This window comes from Vombatus ursinus, unplaced genomic scaffold, assembly GCF_900497805.2.
Source record: "Vombatus ursinus unplaced genomic scaffold, bare-nosed wombat genome assembly UNPS02014785.1, whole genome shotgun sequence".
In the NCBI taxonomy this organism is placed as follows: domain Eukaryota; kingdom Metazoa; phylum Chordata; class Mammalia; order Diprotodontia; family Vombatidae; genus Vombatus; species Vombatus ursinus.
In genome coordinates, this window is record NW_020954563.1 from 12851656 (window position 1) to 12863927 (window position 12272).

The 12272-nt window shown below is 41.0% G+C and overlaps 1 protein-coding gene across 3 annotated transcripts in view; it reads right to left on the reverse strand.

Annotated features, from left to right (window-relative positions):
* The window catches only part of MAPK9 (mitogen-activated protein kinase 9), a 45712-nt gene extending 34202 nt beyond the window's left edge, over positions 1-11510 (reverse strand). For all 3 annotated transcript variants that reach the window (XM_027867082.1, XM_027867083.1, XM_027867084.1), the window contains exon 1: positions 11462-11510. The gene's annotated coding sequence lies outside the window, so the exon portion shown is untranslated. The remainder of the gene's footprint in view (positions 1-11461) is intronic.
* Between the last annotated feature and the right edge of the window lie 762 nt (positions 11511-12272).

A 12272-nucleotide genomic window follows, 5' to 3' on the forward strand; every position in this document is an offset into this window, starting at 1 on the left:
TATATCAAAATCTATACATCAATATCTGTTTTTATCTTGGCCCTGGCACTGTAATAGTCACCAGAAGGAACTCTACCAAAGGGACTTGTAAGAAGACCACTTCTCACTGTACCTTAGAGGCTCAAAAGAAGCAGTCTCCAGGCCTCTGTTATCTGGAAGAAGGCAGTAATCTGAGGGTCCTGTGACCTGGGGCATCATTGTCTCTTCCATGGGCTTCAGTTTCCTCTTCTGCAAAAAGGGCTGGGGCCAAGTCACATTCACCGCCAAACCCTGGGATCCTGTGACCCCTCTAAATATATGATCTGCTGTGATCCTCTCCAGATAATGCGTGTTCCAGTGGGAGCTGCCAAAATGACTTTCCTAAAGCAAATATCTGACCATGTAACCTTTCCCTTCCCTATTCAATGAGCTTCTTATTTTCTCGAGTCAAATACAAACTCTACAGTTTGGCATTTCAAACTTTTCTTCATCTAGACCCATTCTATTTTTCTGCCATACTGCTAATATAACTCCTTTCCATGGACTCAACAATCCATCCATACTGTTGTACTTGTTGTTTATCATCCACAATGCATCATCTCCCTCCTATGTGGACTGGCTGTCTTTTAAGCCTGGGATGCTTTCCTCTCACTGCCACATTTAAGAATCCCTGGCTTCTTTCAAGACATAGTTCAAGAACCACCTCCTGAAGGAGGTCTTTATTGATCTTACCAGCTGCTAGTGTCTTCATCGTTAAGGTTACCTTGTATCTACTGTCTTTGTCTTACATATAGCTAATCATGTGCATGTCTTTCTAATGTAAGGTTTTTTAGGAGCAAGTACTGTTTTTGCCTTTTTTTGGGGGGAGGGGGTATTGCTTATTATAGTACCCTGCACATAGTAAGTGAATAATGTTTGTTGATTTAATGAAGTAGAAAGAACCAGGATTGAATCTCAGCCTCTCTGCTTTCAGCTTCCTTCCCTGACTCCCTGAACTGTACCCCTCACAAGGCCTTGGGGAGGAAAGCAGACAATGTTGTACAGCTGTTCTAAGGTCTCTTCCAATTGTAATATCTGGTGTAATATGGAAGATTTTAGAAGACCTAGATGTTACTGCCAACTCTGAGGTTCGGTAATCTTATCGATATTGCCCAGACCACTGACTTTTTGTGTAACAAATCACTTATCCTTCATAAGCCTCCTTTTCTACCTCTCTTAAAATCAGGTGGTCAGTCTATAATCTCTATGTATGATCCCTTTCATCTCTAACAACGAATGATACCCCACCCTCACAAAATAAAAACAAGTGTCTCTACGTAGACATGCTAGGCCCACTTTGGCCCAAATCCACCAAAAATAGTTTCGGGAAGCCAAAAGATAGCATAAGGAGGGAATCCAGAAGGCAACTCCTACTCAACTACTGCAGGAGAGGCTGAAAAAAGATAAACCAGGAGAAAATACGAATTACCAAAACAAGGAGGCAGACGAACCATAAAGTATAAATGACTGATACCTCCAAAAGCTACAAGTTAAAAATACTACCTGGCAGATGCTGGACTCCCCTTTCTGTCTGGATGCTAATTTTCTGATTCCCATTTCCACTGAAGATAGCCTATAGTCCTGTTACACTGTGGCCAAATACCCCCTTCCCAACAGTTGTTGGTTGGGGCATGGCCTCTCAAATAATTTGGATTAGCAGGGAGTTATCAACTACAGTTCTAGTAGGATGATAACCACTGGGCCTTACTATCTGTCCTACCATTGCTCCCTAAATTCTACCTGGAGATTTACCATCTGTCCTGCCAAAATACCTTCCACATTCATGGGTATTACCATATGACCTGCCTTTATATCTCGACTCCTGGGCTTTCTCATTCACCTGTCGCTGTAATATGACAAAGACCATTGGACCTTTCTATATTCCTTGTGCAGAATCCTTCAATATCTGCAGTCTATCCCAATTAGAATGTGAGTTCTTTGAGAATAGGAACTGCCTGGCTTTTTACTTTGTAAGCCCAGGACTTAGTCATTTTTTATGCATAATAAGCACTTAATTATGTTTTTCCATTTCAAAGGCTTTTTTCCAACAGGTATCTCTCACAAAAGATATAACATTGTTTAATGACATTGATCCCATACATCAAGTAACCATATGTGTCACTGTGATAGATGAGGTTTGGCATAAAAATTGAAGAATTTTTTTTTGTGGATTATGAGTTTTTCTAGATGTTCTAATTAGTAGATGACATCGTACTGGCTGCACTAAGCCCTAAAACAATGCAGAGCTTCCTGGAAGAAATCTGTAACCACTCAATAGTTTGGCTTGACCACGTACAGGGAGCAACTAAGGGAATGAAGAGTGAAAAAAAAGCCTGTTGTTTGAATGCCAATATTAAGACTAGTGTTGCTGAATGTCAGCAAGACAAGAAATAGAGCACCCCTAAGAACTTCAAAAAAAAAAAAAAGAGTATAACACTGAAAGCAATAGAGAAGCATATGGGCGTGAGCAGCATGTAATATATAATGAATGAGGACCTCTGAAGAACAGGGATAAAAAATATCATCAAGGAAATGTACGATAGGAAGAAAAGGTGGGCTGGTCACATGGCAAAGGGAAGGAATGAGAGGTAGACAGCATAGACAGCCAGTGTTTTACTGGAGCCCTTACGATGTCAGGAGAAATTGAGAAAGTCCTCCAACACACTGAGAAAGCCTCTTTGGAGGACTTGGACAAGAACTGCATGGGATAAACAGGCAGAAGTGGAATGCACTCTGCACCGCTGCTGGGAACTGGCTGATATGATCACACATCTATTCGAGTATTTGAGTTTAAAAGATCTACACTGCGCTTTTCCCATAACCTTGTGATAGCCTGGCAATGCAGGTATTGCGATCCTCATTTTACGGAGGAGGAAGTAGGTTGAGTCCGTGTCAACAGGTAGAAAGTGTAAAATTTGGGTCTGAACCCAGGTATTCTGATTCTGAATCAAGTTGTGCTTGTTTTCCCCCATTAGAATGCGAGCTTCTTGAGGACAAGGAAGTCTTCTTTTACCTCTTTTTGTATCTCCAGCTCTTAGAATGAGTGTGGTGCTTAATCAATGCTTACTGACAAATGATAAAAAGTTATAGTTGACAGCTATATAGTTTGAGGGTTTACAAAGCATTTTATACACATTACCTTTACTGTCTTATTGTGTCATTTCAAATGTCCTTCACCATCTGAAGTCCTCAGCTTCCTTGACCTTTTGCCAGCCTGACCCTGTTACCCACCAAATCTGGGTAACCAATCATCTACCTCCTCTTCTTCTTCCTGTTCTCGAACAACTAAATAAGGTTAGAGGAAGTAATACCTGTTGACCAGGCCCATTACAAATTAGTTCTTTAACCTCAGTTGACCATAAGATAAAGGTTAGACCAAGAAGCAAGACAAGGGGGATGTGTCTAGAAATGACAAGGGAATGGTGAGTTGGCACTTGAGCTAGAAGGCCAAAGAAGCTATAGGGGAAGGGATAAACTGTATAGGCAGAAAGAGCTAATAGGAAAACCTGTTATGTGCTTCAGAATATTGGAGTGACTCTACTTGATCTGGTACAGCTCCCCCAGAAGTTAAGAGTTTTCTCACTGAAATACCGTGAGGTGATCCTTGGTGAAATTATCTCCAACCTAGCCTCATCTGGTTCCAGCAATTCCCTTAACTTCCTGGACTGTCTCAATATAGGAGTGCTGTGGGTTCATAATTTCTAGACTCCAGCTATTTTCTTGTCTAGCCAATCTCACCATCAATTAATAATAATAGTAATAAATGTACAAAACACTGTGCTTTATAGCTTAAAAGGTACTTTCTGCAAAACATTACTATGCAGATAACACATCCATTTTAAAAAAGTCTAGCATTTAATAGCTAGCATTTTAAACTAGCACTTTAATATCTGCAAGGCAATTTACAAATTATTATTTCATTTGAGCCTTATAACACCCATGGAAGGTAGGTGCTATTAGTATCCCCATTTTACAAAGGAGGAAACTGAGGCAAATAGAGGTTAAGTGACTTGCCCAGCATCACACAGGTAAGAAGTGTCTGAGGAAGGGCACAAAGCCAGGTCTTCCTGATTCCAATTCCAGCCTTCCATCCACTGTGACACCTAGCTGCCTCAGAAAAGGAAAAAGAACCAGAGAGGCGAAATAGCTTATCAAAGGTCATACAGCTCTGGGACTCGAACCCAGGTTTTCCAACTTATAGTCCAGTGACGTTTATATGACAGCATTTCCAAGTACTGGCTGCTTCTATGACCATCACAGAAAACACTCACAAATGGTGCTTGGAAAATGGATATATTAGCTAATACAAACATTGGTCTATGTAGTTTGAGTGAAGCAGAACACTGGCTGAACCTTGGATATTTTTATACTTTGTATAACAAAAATTATGGGATTTGATCTAATTCTTCATTTCTCCCAAACTGAGAGCCAGAATCACTTACAAGAACTTGGAGCAGAATGTACTAGCTTCAACTATTAACAGCTGACAGAAACACAGTGCCTCTCAGCCATTTAGGTCAGGAGTGGGGCATAGTTTTTCAAATCTATTTGCCTCTATTTTATTGCTAAACACTAACTATTAGTTGTAACTATACAGCAATTTTTATGAGGACTAAAAATTGAGGTTTTTAAGTTAGTCAGTTTAACTATATCAGAAAGAATCACTTCCAAGCAGCAAATTAAAATTCAACAAATATTTATTAAGTGTCTACTGTATGCCAGAAACTGTAGGATAGGAAAAAGGGACTGGCCCTATGATTTCAATGGTATAGAAAACTCCCATATAAGTAAAACTTCCTCTACCAAGGGAGGTGGACACCTTTTCAATTTATAATCTTAGAGAGTTGCTTAGAACCCTGAGAAGTTAAGTGACATGCTTAGGGTCACACAGCTAATATTGTGTGTCTCAGAGGCAGGGTTTGAATAGAAGTCTTTCTGACTTTGATACTGGCTCTCCATCTACTACACCTTGCTCCCAATCCAGGGACTATGCTAGACAAAAAAGTACTTGGGGAGCTGTTTAGAAGACAGACACCAAGTTCAACAGGTAGCTCTCATCTATCTAGAGCTGCACTAAGACCTTTCTATACAATTCTTCATTCCCATCAGAATCGTACAATGTTAGCATTAGAAAGGGCCTTAAGTATAATGTAGTAAAACCTCAACCCTCAAGGAGAATCCCTTTTGCAGTATGTTGAGAATTCTATTGGTTAGAAAGTTCTTTATATGGTGAGTCAAAATCACATTTTATAATTTCAATTGGTTTAGAAATTTCAAGACACACTGAATAAGCCTAATTTCTCATCTATGTAACAACCTTTCAAATATCTGAATTTAGCTACCACATTAGCTCTTTATCTTCTCTTCCCTAAGCTAAACATAGCCTATTCCTTCAACCATTAGTCAAATGGCATCATTTCTTCATTACACTGTATCCTTCTTCTGGGTACATGCTGATCTGTCAATGTCGCCCTTAAAATATGGTACTGAAAGAGACATATGATTTCTTGTATTAGACCAGAATATAGTGGGACTGTCAGTGAAATGTATACTCTCCTGCCAAGGCAGCTTATGACTGTTAGTTCCTTTTGTAACTATATCCCATTGTCTCATATAAAACTTAGGACCAAACTAAAATCCTTATTTCCCTCCTTAGCCGCTGCCCACATGCACATACCTAATGCTGAGAAAACTTACCTTCCCTCATTCTATACTTATACAGCTGATTTTTTAAGAAGCTTAAGTCAGGCTTCATATTTACCTCTGTTCCATTTTTTACTGTTTCATACTAGTGAGAATCATTTTGCTGAGTTCAAATCCAGCCTCAGGCACTTCCTCGCTGTAAGCCCCTCGGCAAGTCACTTCACCTCTACTTGCCACAATTTTCTGTAAAAATGGGTATAATAACAGCACCTACCTTGAAGAGTTGTTGTGAGGACTGTAGATGATAATATTTGTAAAGCATTTAGCACAGTGCCTAGCATACAGTAGGCACTATATAAATGTTAGCTGCTATTATTAATTGTTGTTGCTGTTCTGCCCTGTGGAGAGGTCTCAATTCCTTTACTATAGTAAATGTGAGAAACCAAAATACTAAGTGACTGAGAACTCTATAGTTAGTACTTTACATACATTATTTTCACTTGCTGTAAGAGATGAAATTACTTTCCTAAATCTTTGATCAAGGAACTTACAATTTTAAAAACCTGGTTATCAATTTGAACTACATTATACTAGAGATTTAGAAACTATAGATGTTTGGGTGGAAACTATACTCATCCTAATCCATCACTTAGGAGTACTGGGGGTGGGGTGGGGCAAAATCTTTGCTATGAACTTTAATTCTGTGACTTCCTTCACGCCATACAAACACCGCATTGGGGGAAAAGACTGAAATCTAGTTAATTTGGGTTTTATCATGTTAGTGAGGGTGGCATGAATAGGTAAAATAACAAACAAGCTAGCACACGCAAGCGCGCGCACACATACACACACACACACACCCCCCACCTCTCCTTTTTCCTCTACTATTGCTCTCTGATTTCTATGCTTTTATTACATTGAGTTCTTTTATATTATGATCCTATCAAGACTACCTTATCCCCAAAGAGCAGTTAAAATTAATTTGCTAAATAATGGCAAATAGGTCAAAAAATATCTTCAGCCCAATAACATTTTTGTGGCCTAAAATATGTTTGCTGGTCCACTGGATAGCTGCTCTTTTCTAAACTACGATGACCTTCTGGTTTCCTTTACAAATACATTAATTAGTTTGGCATTTCAAGGAACTGTGACTGCACAATTTGGGCATTTGCTCCACCAAAGCAGATCCTCAACTCTTTTCCATCTCAATGGATGGGTTTTATGAGTTGCTGTAATAAAAACAAAATAAACAAAATGAAAATCCTCACCATACGGTACCCAACTTTCTGATGATGAACCTTTCCAAATTTTGTAGACTGGTCCTCAGTCAGCAGGCAAAAATTGTGTTACTGGACTAATACCCTAAGCCTTTCTAGTTTAGTGAGACCTGTCAGAACTTTCATTCTGGTGGAACAGCCTTATAGAATCCAGAGTCATCTCCACAGACGATGAGATATTAGAGTAGAACTTTAGTTGAAGGACACTAAATAGTGTACAGATAGGTATTCCCTGCAAAATCTAACTGAAAGGGAGTGTAGGAACTAATAGAATGACTAGTAATATATGAATAGCTCTGAGAAATAAAAAAGATAAAAAACCCAAAATGCACATTTTTATAACCTCTGTAACTCATAAGGTGGGCGTAGCAAGAACACTGGACCAAGGGCAATAACTTTGAGTGTTAGTCTCCACCCAGCTACTGCTCAATCCAAGACAAGTCATTTAACCACTGTGGCCTCAGTTTCCTCATCAACAAAATGAGAGTATTGGACTAAATTTTAAAAACCCATTTCAACTCTAAAGTTTTGATGCTAGATATTTGTAAGACTAAAGAAAATGCTTAATATATCAAGTTTTAGCACTGGAAAGAAACATCAGCTAGTCTCACCTCTTTATCTGAGTGATTTACGTCCAGAGAGTTGAAATTACCTACCCAAGGTTATACAGCATGATTCATCTGCTTTCTTTTTGTAACAAACTATAGTATGAGAACTAATCATTCTTTAAACAGTCACAGTCACTGAATCAAAGTTCAATTGTACATAGAAATGTGGATTAATGTCCTTCCCCCACCCCAACCTTCAATGGGATAAGATGGGATAAGAGTCCACAACTGGTTGCACTTCAGAATCAAATGTGTAAACTCATTTAACTTTAGTTTCTCAACCTACAAAATGAGGATAATGATACTTGTGCTAGCTACGTACTTCACAGAAAAGTTCTGAGGAAAGCTTTCTATAAACTTTGAAGCACTCTTTGCATGTGAGCTTCAAGTTTAATTAATGTTGAACATACTTCCAGATGACAACTGTAAACTAACAACAGAAAACTGTTAATGCCTATTAATAGTTGACATTTATACAGTACTTTTAAAATTCACATGACCTCATTTTATTCTTACAACTCTGTGAGTGAAGTAATATAAGTATTATCTCCATTTTACAGATAAGCCCACTAAGGCAGAAACATTAAGTAATTTGTCCATGGGCACATATCCAGCATAGGCAACAAGATTCAAATCCCAATTCCAAGTCCTGGCCTCTTTCCCCTATATTGTTACAAGAAAATTACTACTTCTTTATATCTTCTACCTTGTTTCCCTCTTCCTCAAATGTCTTTTCTTATGAAACAATTAAAGTATGTTGGAGGGATGCAGAAAGACAAAGCCCCCCACTTCACTGCTGAAGGTATGAATTAGAGAGAATGGAATTATTCAAGAAAAGTAGATAAACCATTTATAGTTTTTTACTCAGAAATCTCAATACTGGATGTATATCCCAAGGAAGTCAATGACAGAAAGGACCTGAATGTACCAAAATATTCATAGAAGTAGTATTTTTAATAGTTAAAAAGTGGAAAGAAATTACGTGCCCAATGACTAGGGGATGGCTTAAAGAAGTGCAGTATATAAATGCAGTGAGATAGTACACCAGAAGGAACGGAAAATATGAATAATTCAGTACAATTTGGAAAGATTTTTAGTCAAAAAAGCCAAACCCCTCCCAAATTTACAAGATTCCTCATCTGTAAAATGAAAGAACAGGAATTGATGGCCTCTAAGGTCTCTTCCAGCTCTAAATTTATGATCCTAAGTCATTGTATATATTAAAGGTAACATTAAAAGGCAGCGAAACTAAACTTAAATACAACAGACAAAGTTGATTTCAAATTATTAAAGTTAAAGCACACATCCTTAATTTTTGTTAAATAAACCACAAAAATGGAAAATGACATGTACTGTCAACTGCAATCACTACACTAGGTATTGTTGCTTAACTTTTTATAGGTAACTATGGGGGCAGATAGAATTTTGAGGAAGTCATTCTAACAAAATACATCAGTAAAAGAAATTAAAAAAAAAGAATATGTGAAAGTACCTGGATTACTAAGGGAATATTTAATATAAAGTTAAATGTATATCAAATGCTACTTTAATGTTCAATATTTAATTTCTTCAAGTCTTCAGGAAATTGATATTTTAAAAGGTTAGTTATTCTCAAGGGGATTTGACTTTTCAAACTCAAACAAATACCAACAGATAAATCTGAAAAAATCTGCATGGTTTCCTTCCCCTTCCCTACCTTAAGCTGGAAAAATTTCACAAGACAATTATTTAGATTATTAGCACAGTTGCCAGCACATAAGAACTCTTATCTATTCACTACTACAATTCAATCACTAAGGTGGGTATGTAAAAAAAAGATATCCTATTCCCTCTATGCTTAGAAAAATAAGCCTTACAACAGTCAGATCAGCAAATATTACAAAGAAAAAAAATGCTGGAAATTAAGCCTGAACTGTGCTTAGCTTTGGAAACTTTGGTAGAGGCTGATAAATGCTCCATATTTGACATTTAGGACAATGAATTTCAAACACTATGAAATGGAAGAAATATGATTTGAATTACTATTGAGACAAATACGACATTTAATATTTTACATAGGAACTTTTCAAAGATTAAATTTACCTAATATTTTAGTGGTCTGATAATTTGATCTGGTTTATTTAAATTGGTAACAGTTTGAGAACAAAATGTGACATGTTCAAGAAAGTCAAGATTTTCCCAGGGAAGACTATGTTAAAATGGGATTTTTAACTTACAAGGAGACCTCTGAAAGGAAAAAGAAAAGATTGCATAGAAAAATGAAAGAACCTTGACTGAATCAAGGTTAAATGCTTTCTTGCATTGTAGCAAATTACTGGCTAAAAGATTGTCAATGTTAACATTCATCTCACTGCTGGTTCTGGAAATTTACCAACAAAAGGAAATGTATCAGGATATAAAAACTGGCAACAAATTAGAATGAATTTCACTGGGCTAAAGAGGCATAAAGGAAACAGAACGGGGGGGGGGGCAGGGGGGAAACTTAGAGGTCATCTAGTTAAATCCACATAAAAGTTAGTCTGCAATAAGATATTTAAATTAAGAGCCAAACCATTTCTCTTCTTAAACAGAACTAACAGTCTCTGCCTGGAATTAGTAGACAAGGTTCTTCCTGGAAGGCATTTTCTATCTCACTCACTAAGATAGCCTAGCAGATTCCCTAGGAAGAAATTAGGAACATTACCCAATTCAAGATGCTCAAAATGTACTAATGCTGATAAGGGGTCCACACCAGCTAAATTAGCAATAACACAACTTTGCCTAAGGCCTCACTTAAGTCACTCTACACTGCCTCACTCCCTCATTCCAGCCCTCTTCAAATTCTGTTCAGCACAGCTATTCTGAGAAACTGATGGATGCTAAGGTTCCTAGGAGAGATGCCAACATGGTCTGACCAGGGTTTGATTCTCCACTCTGCTTCTTACTAAACTGTGTGACTTTGGGCATATCACTTAAGATCTCCAAGCCACAGTTCCCTACTCTGTAAAATGGGAATAACATATGCTCTACCTACTTCCCAGGGTTGTTGGGAGTCAAACACTTTACACACTAGTACTAATGTGAATTATCCTCACTTACACCTCAGTCTGATATCCTATGTAATTTTTCAGTAATAACTGAAGAATTTGAGGAAAGAGAGGAGAGACTTCAATCTAGGTGACTTTAATTTAGGTGACAAGTATGTTTTCCTTATTTTACCTTTTCAGAGAATGAGTGTGAGTGAGGAATGAAAAGCCCAAGCGCTCGTTTCTTCAAGATCAAGTAAACGAGCGTGGAGTGGGAGGCAGTGGTCCCCAGAGAGGCTCCAGATGGGGGGAGGGGGAAGGAGAGAGTCCAAGAATGACAGCTGGGAAGGGAGGCACCAGGGCGGGACACAGGAGTACCTGGGTGCCCAGCCGCCCCGGCAGGGCAGCCCCAAGGGGGCTGGGCTGCGAAGGTCTGGGGCTAGAGGGGTCCTGGGATCGTCGACTCCAAACCTCTCATTTTACGGAGGCCAAAAGAGGGGCGGCAGGGGCTGGCCCAAGGTCACGCAGGCAGGCGGGGCGGGAGCGGCGCTGGGGTCCCGCCTGGCGATGCGGCGCCCCGAACCCGGCCCTGGCCCGGCTCCGCGGCGCTGGCACAGGCGCGGGTCCCTCCGGCGCCTCTGACAGACAGAATGCGGCAGTCTCCGGGCGGGGAGCAGGAGTGGGGCGCGGTGCCAGGAGCAGCCGGCCCCCCGGGCCCGCAGCCCGCCCGGCCCTGCCCCGGCCGCCGCAGCCCCCCGGGCCCCGCCGCTGGCTCGCGCCCTCCTCATCCCCTCCCCCTTCCCCCAGGAGGACCCGGCTCCTCGTCCCCCACCCCTCCGGCCCTGGCCGCCGGCTCTCCGCCCCGCGCTCGCGCCCCGGCCTGGCCACTCCCCGCTTCCCTCCACCTCACCTGCCCTCCCCGCGGCTGTCCGGGCCGGCGGGCGGGCGGCGCTCAGGGCTCAGCCCCAGCTCCCGGGCCGCCGCCGCCGCCGCCGCAGTCGGTGCGAGGCTGAAGCTAGAAGCCGAGCTCAGGCCCTTCCGCTCATGGCTCCGTCTTCAGCTGCCGGGGCCCAGCTCGGCCGACCGACGGTCACCGCGGCCAATCACTGAGCGCGAAGCGAGGACCGGCGCAGCCAATCCTGAAAGAGGGCGGGGCCCTGGAGCCGGGGCTGCCGGGAGGGCAGCCTCTGGCCCGAGGTGTGGCAGGGCTGGACTGGAGGGGCTCCTGTGAACCTCGGATTGCAAGTGTTCTGGACGCGCCCTGGAAGGGAACATTGATCCCAGCACCTTCGATGGACAGAGAGAGCAAGTGATCTTAACGTAACCCAGCCATGTGGGGCCAGGTAGACACCGGATCCCGGTTGTCTTGCTTGCCTACCCGAGATGAGAGGTAGTTCATTCATTCGACCAGCATTGATGAATCATCTGCTATGGACAAGCCACTGTTCTGCGCTCTCTGCTTTTATTTCCCTACCATTTATCTTGGTAAACTCATCAGTTCCCACAGGTTAAACAGTTATCTCTGTGCAAAGATGATATCCAATTGATAGCTGGTGTTGCCAGACTGATGGAGTTCAGGAAAGACTCAAACTGCATACACATGTATCACATACAATATATGTATACATAATATATGCAGTACACGTACTCACATATGTATTCAGCCTGGGTCTTTCTTGAACTCCATCAGTCTGGCACCACCAGCTGCCAATCCGATATAA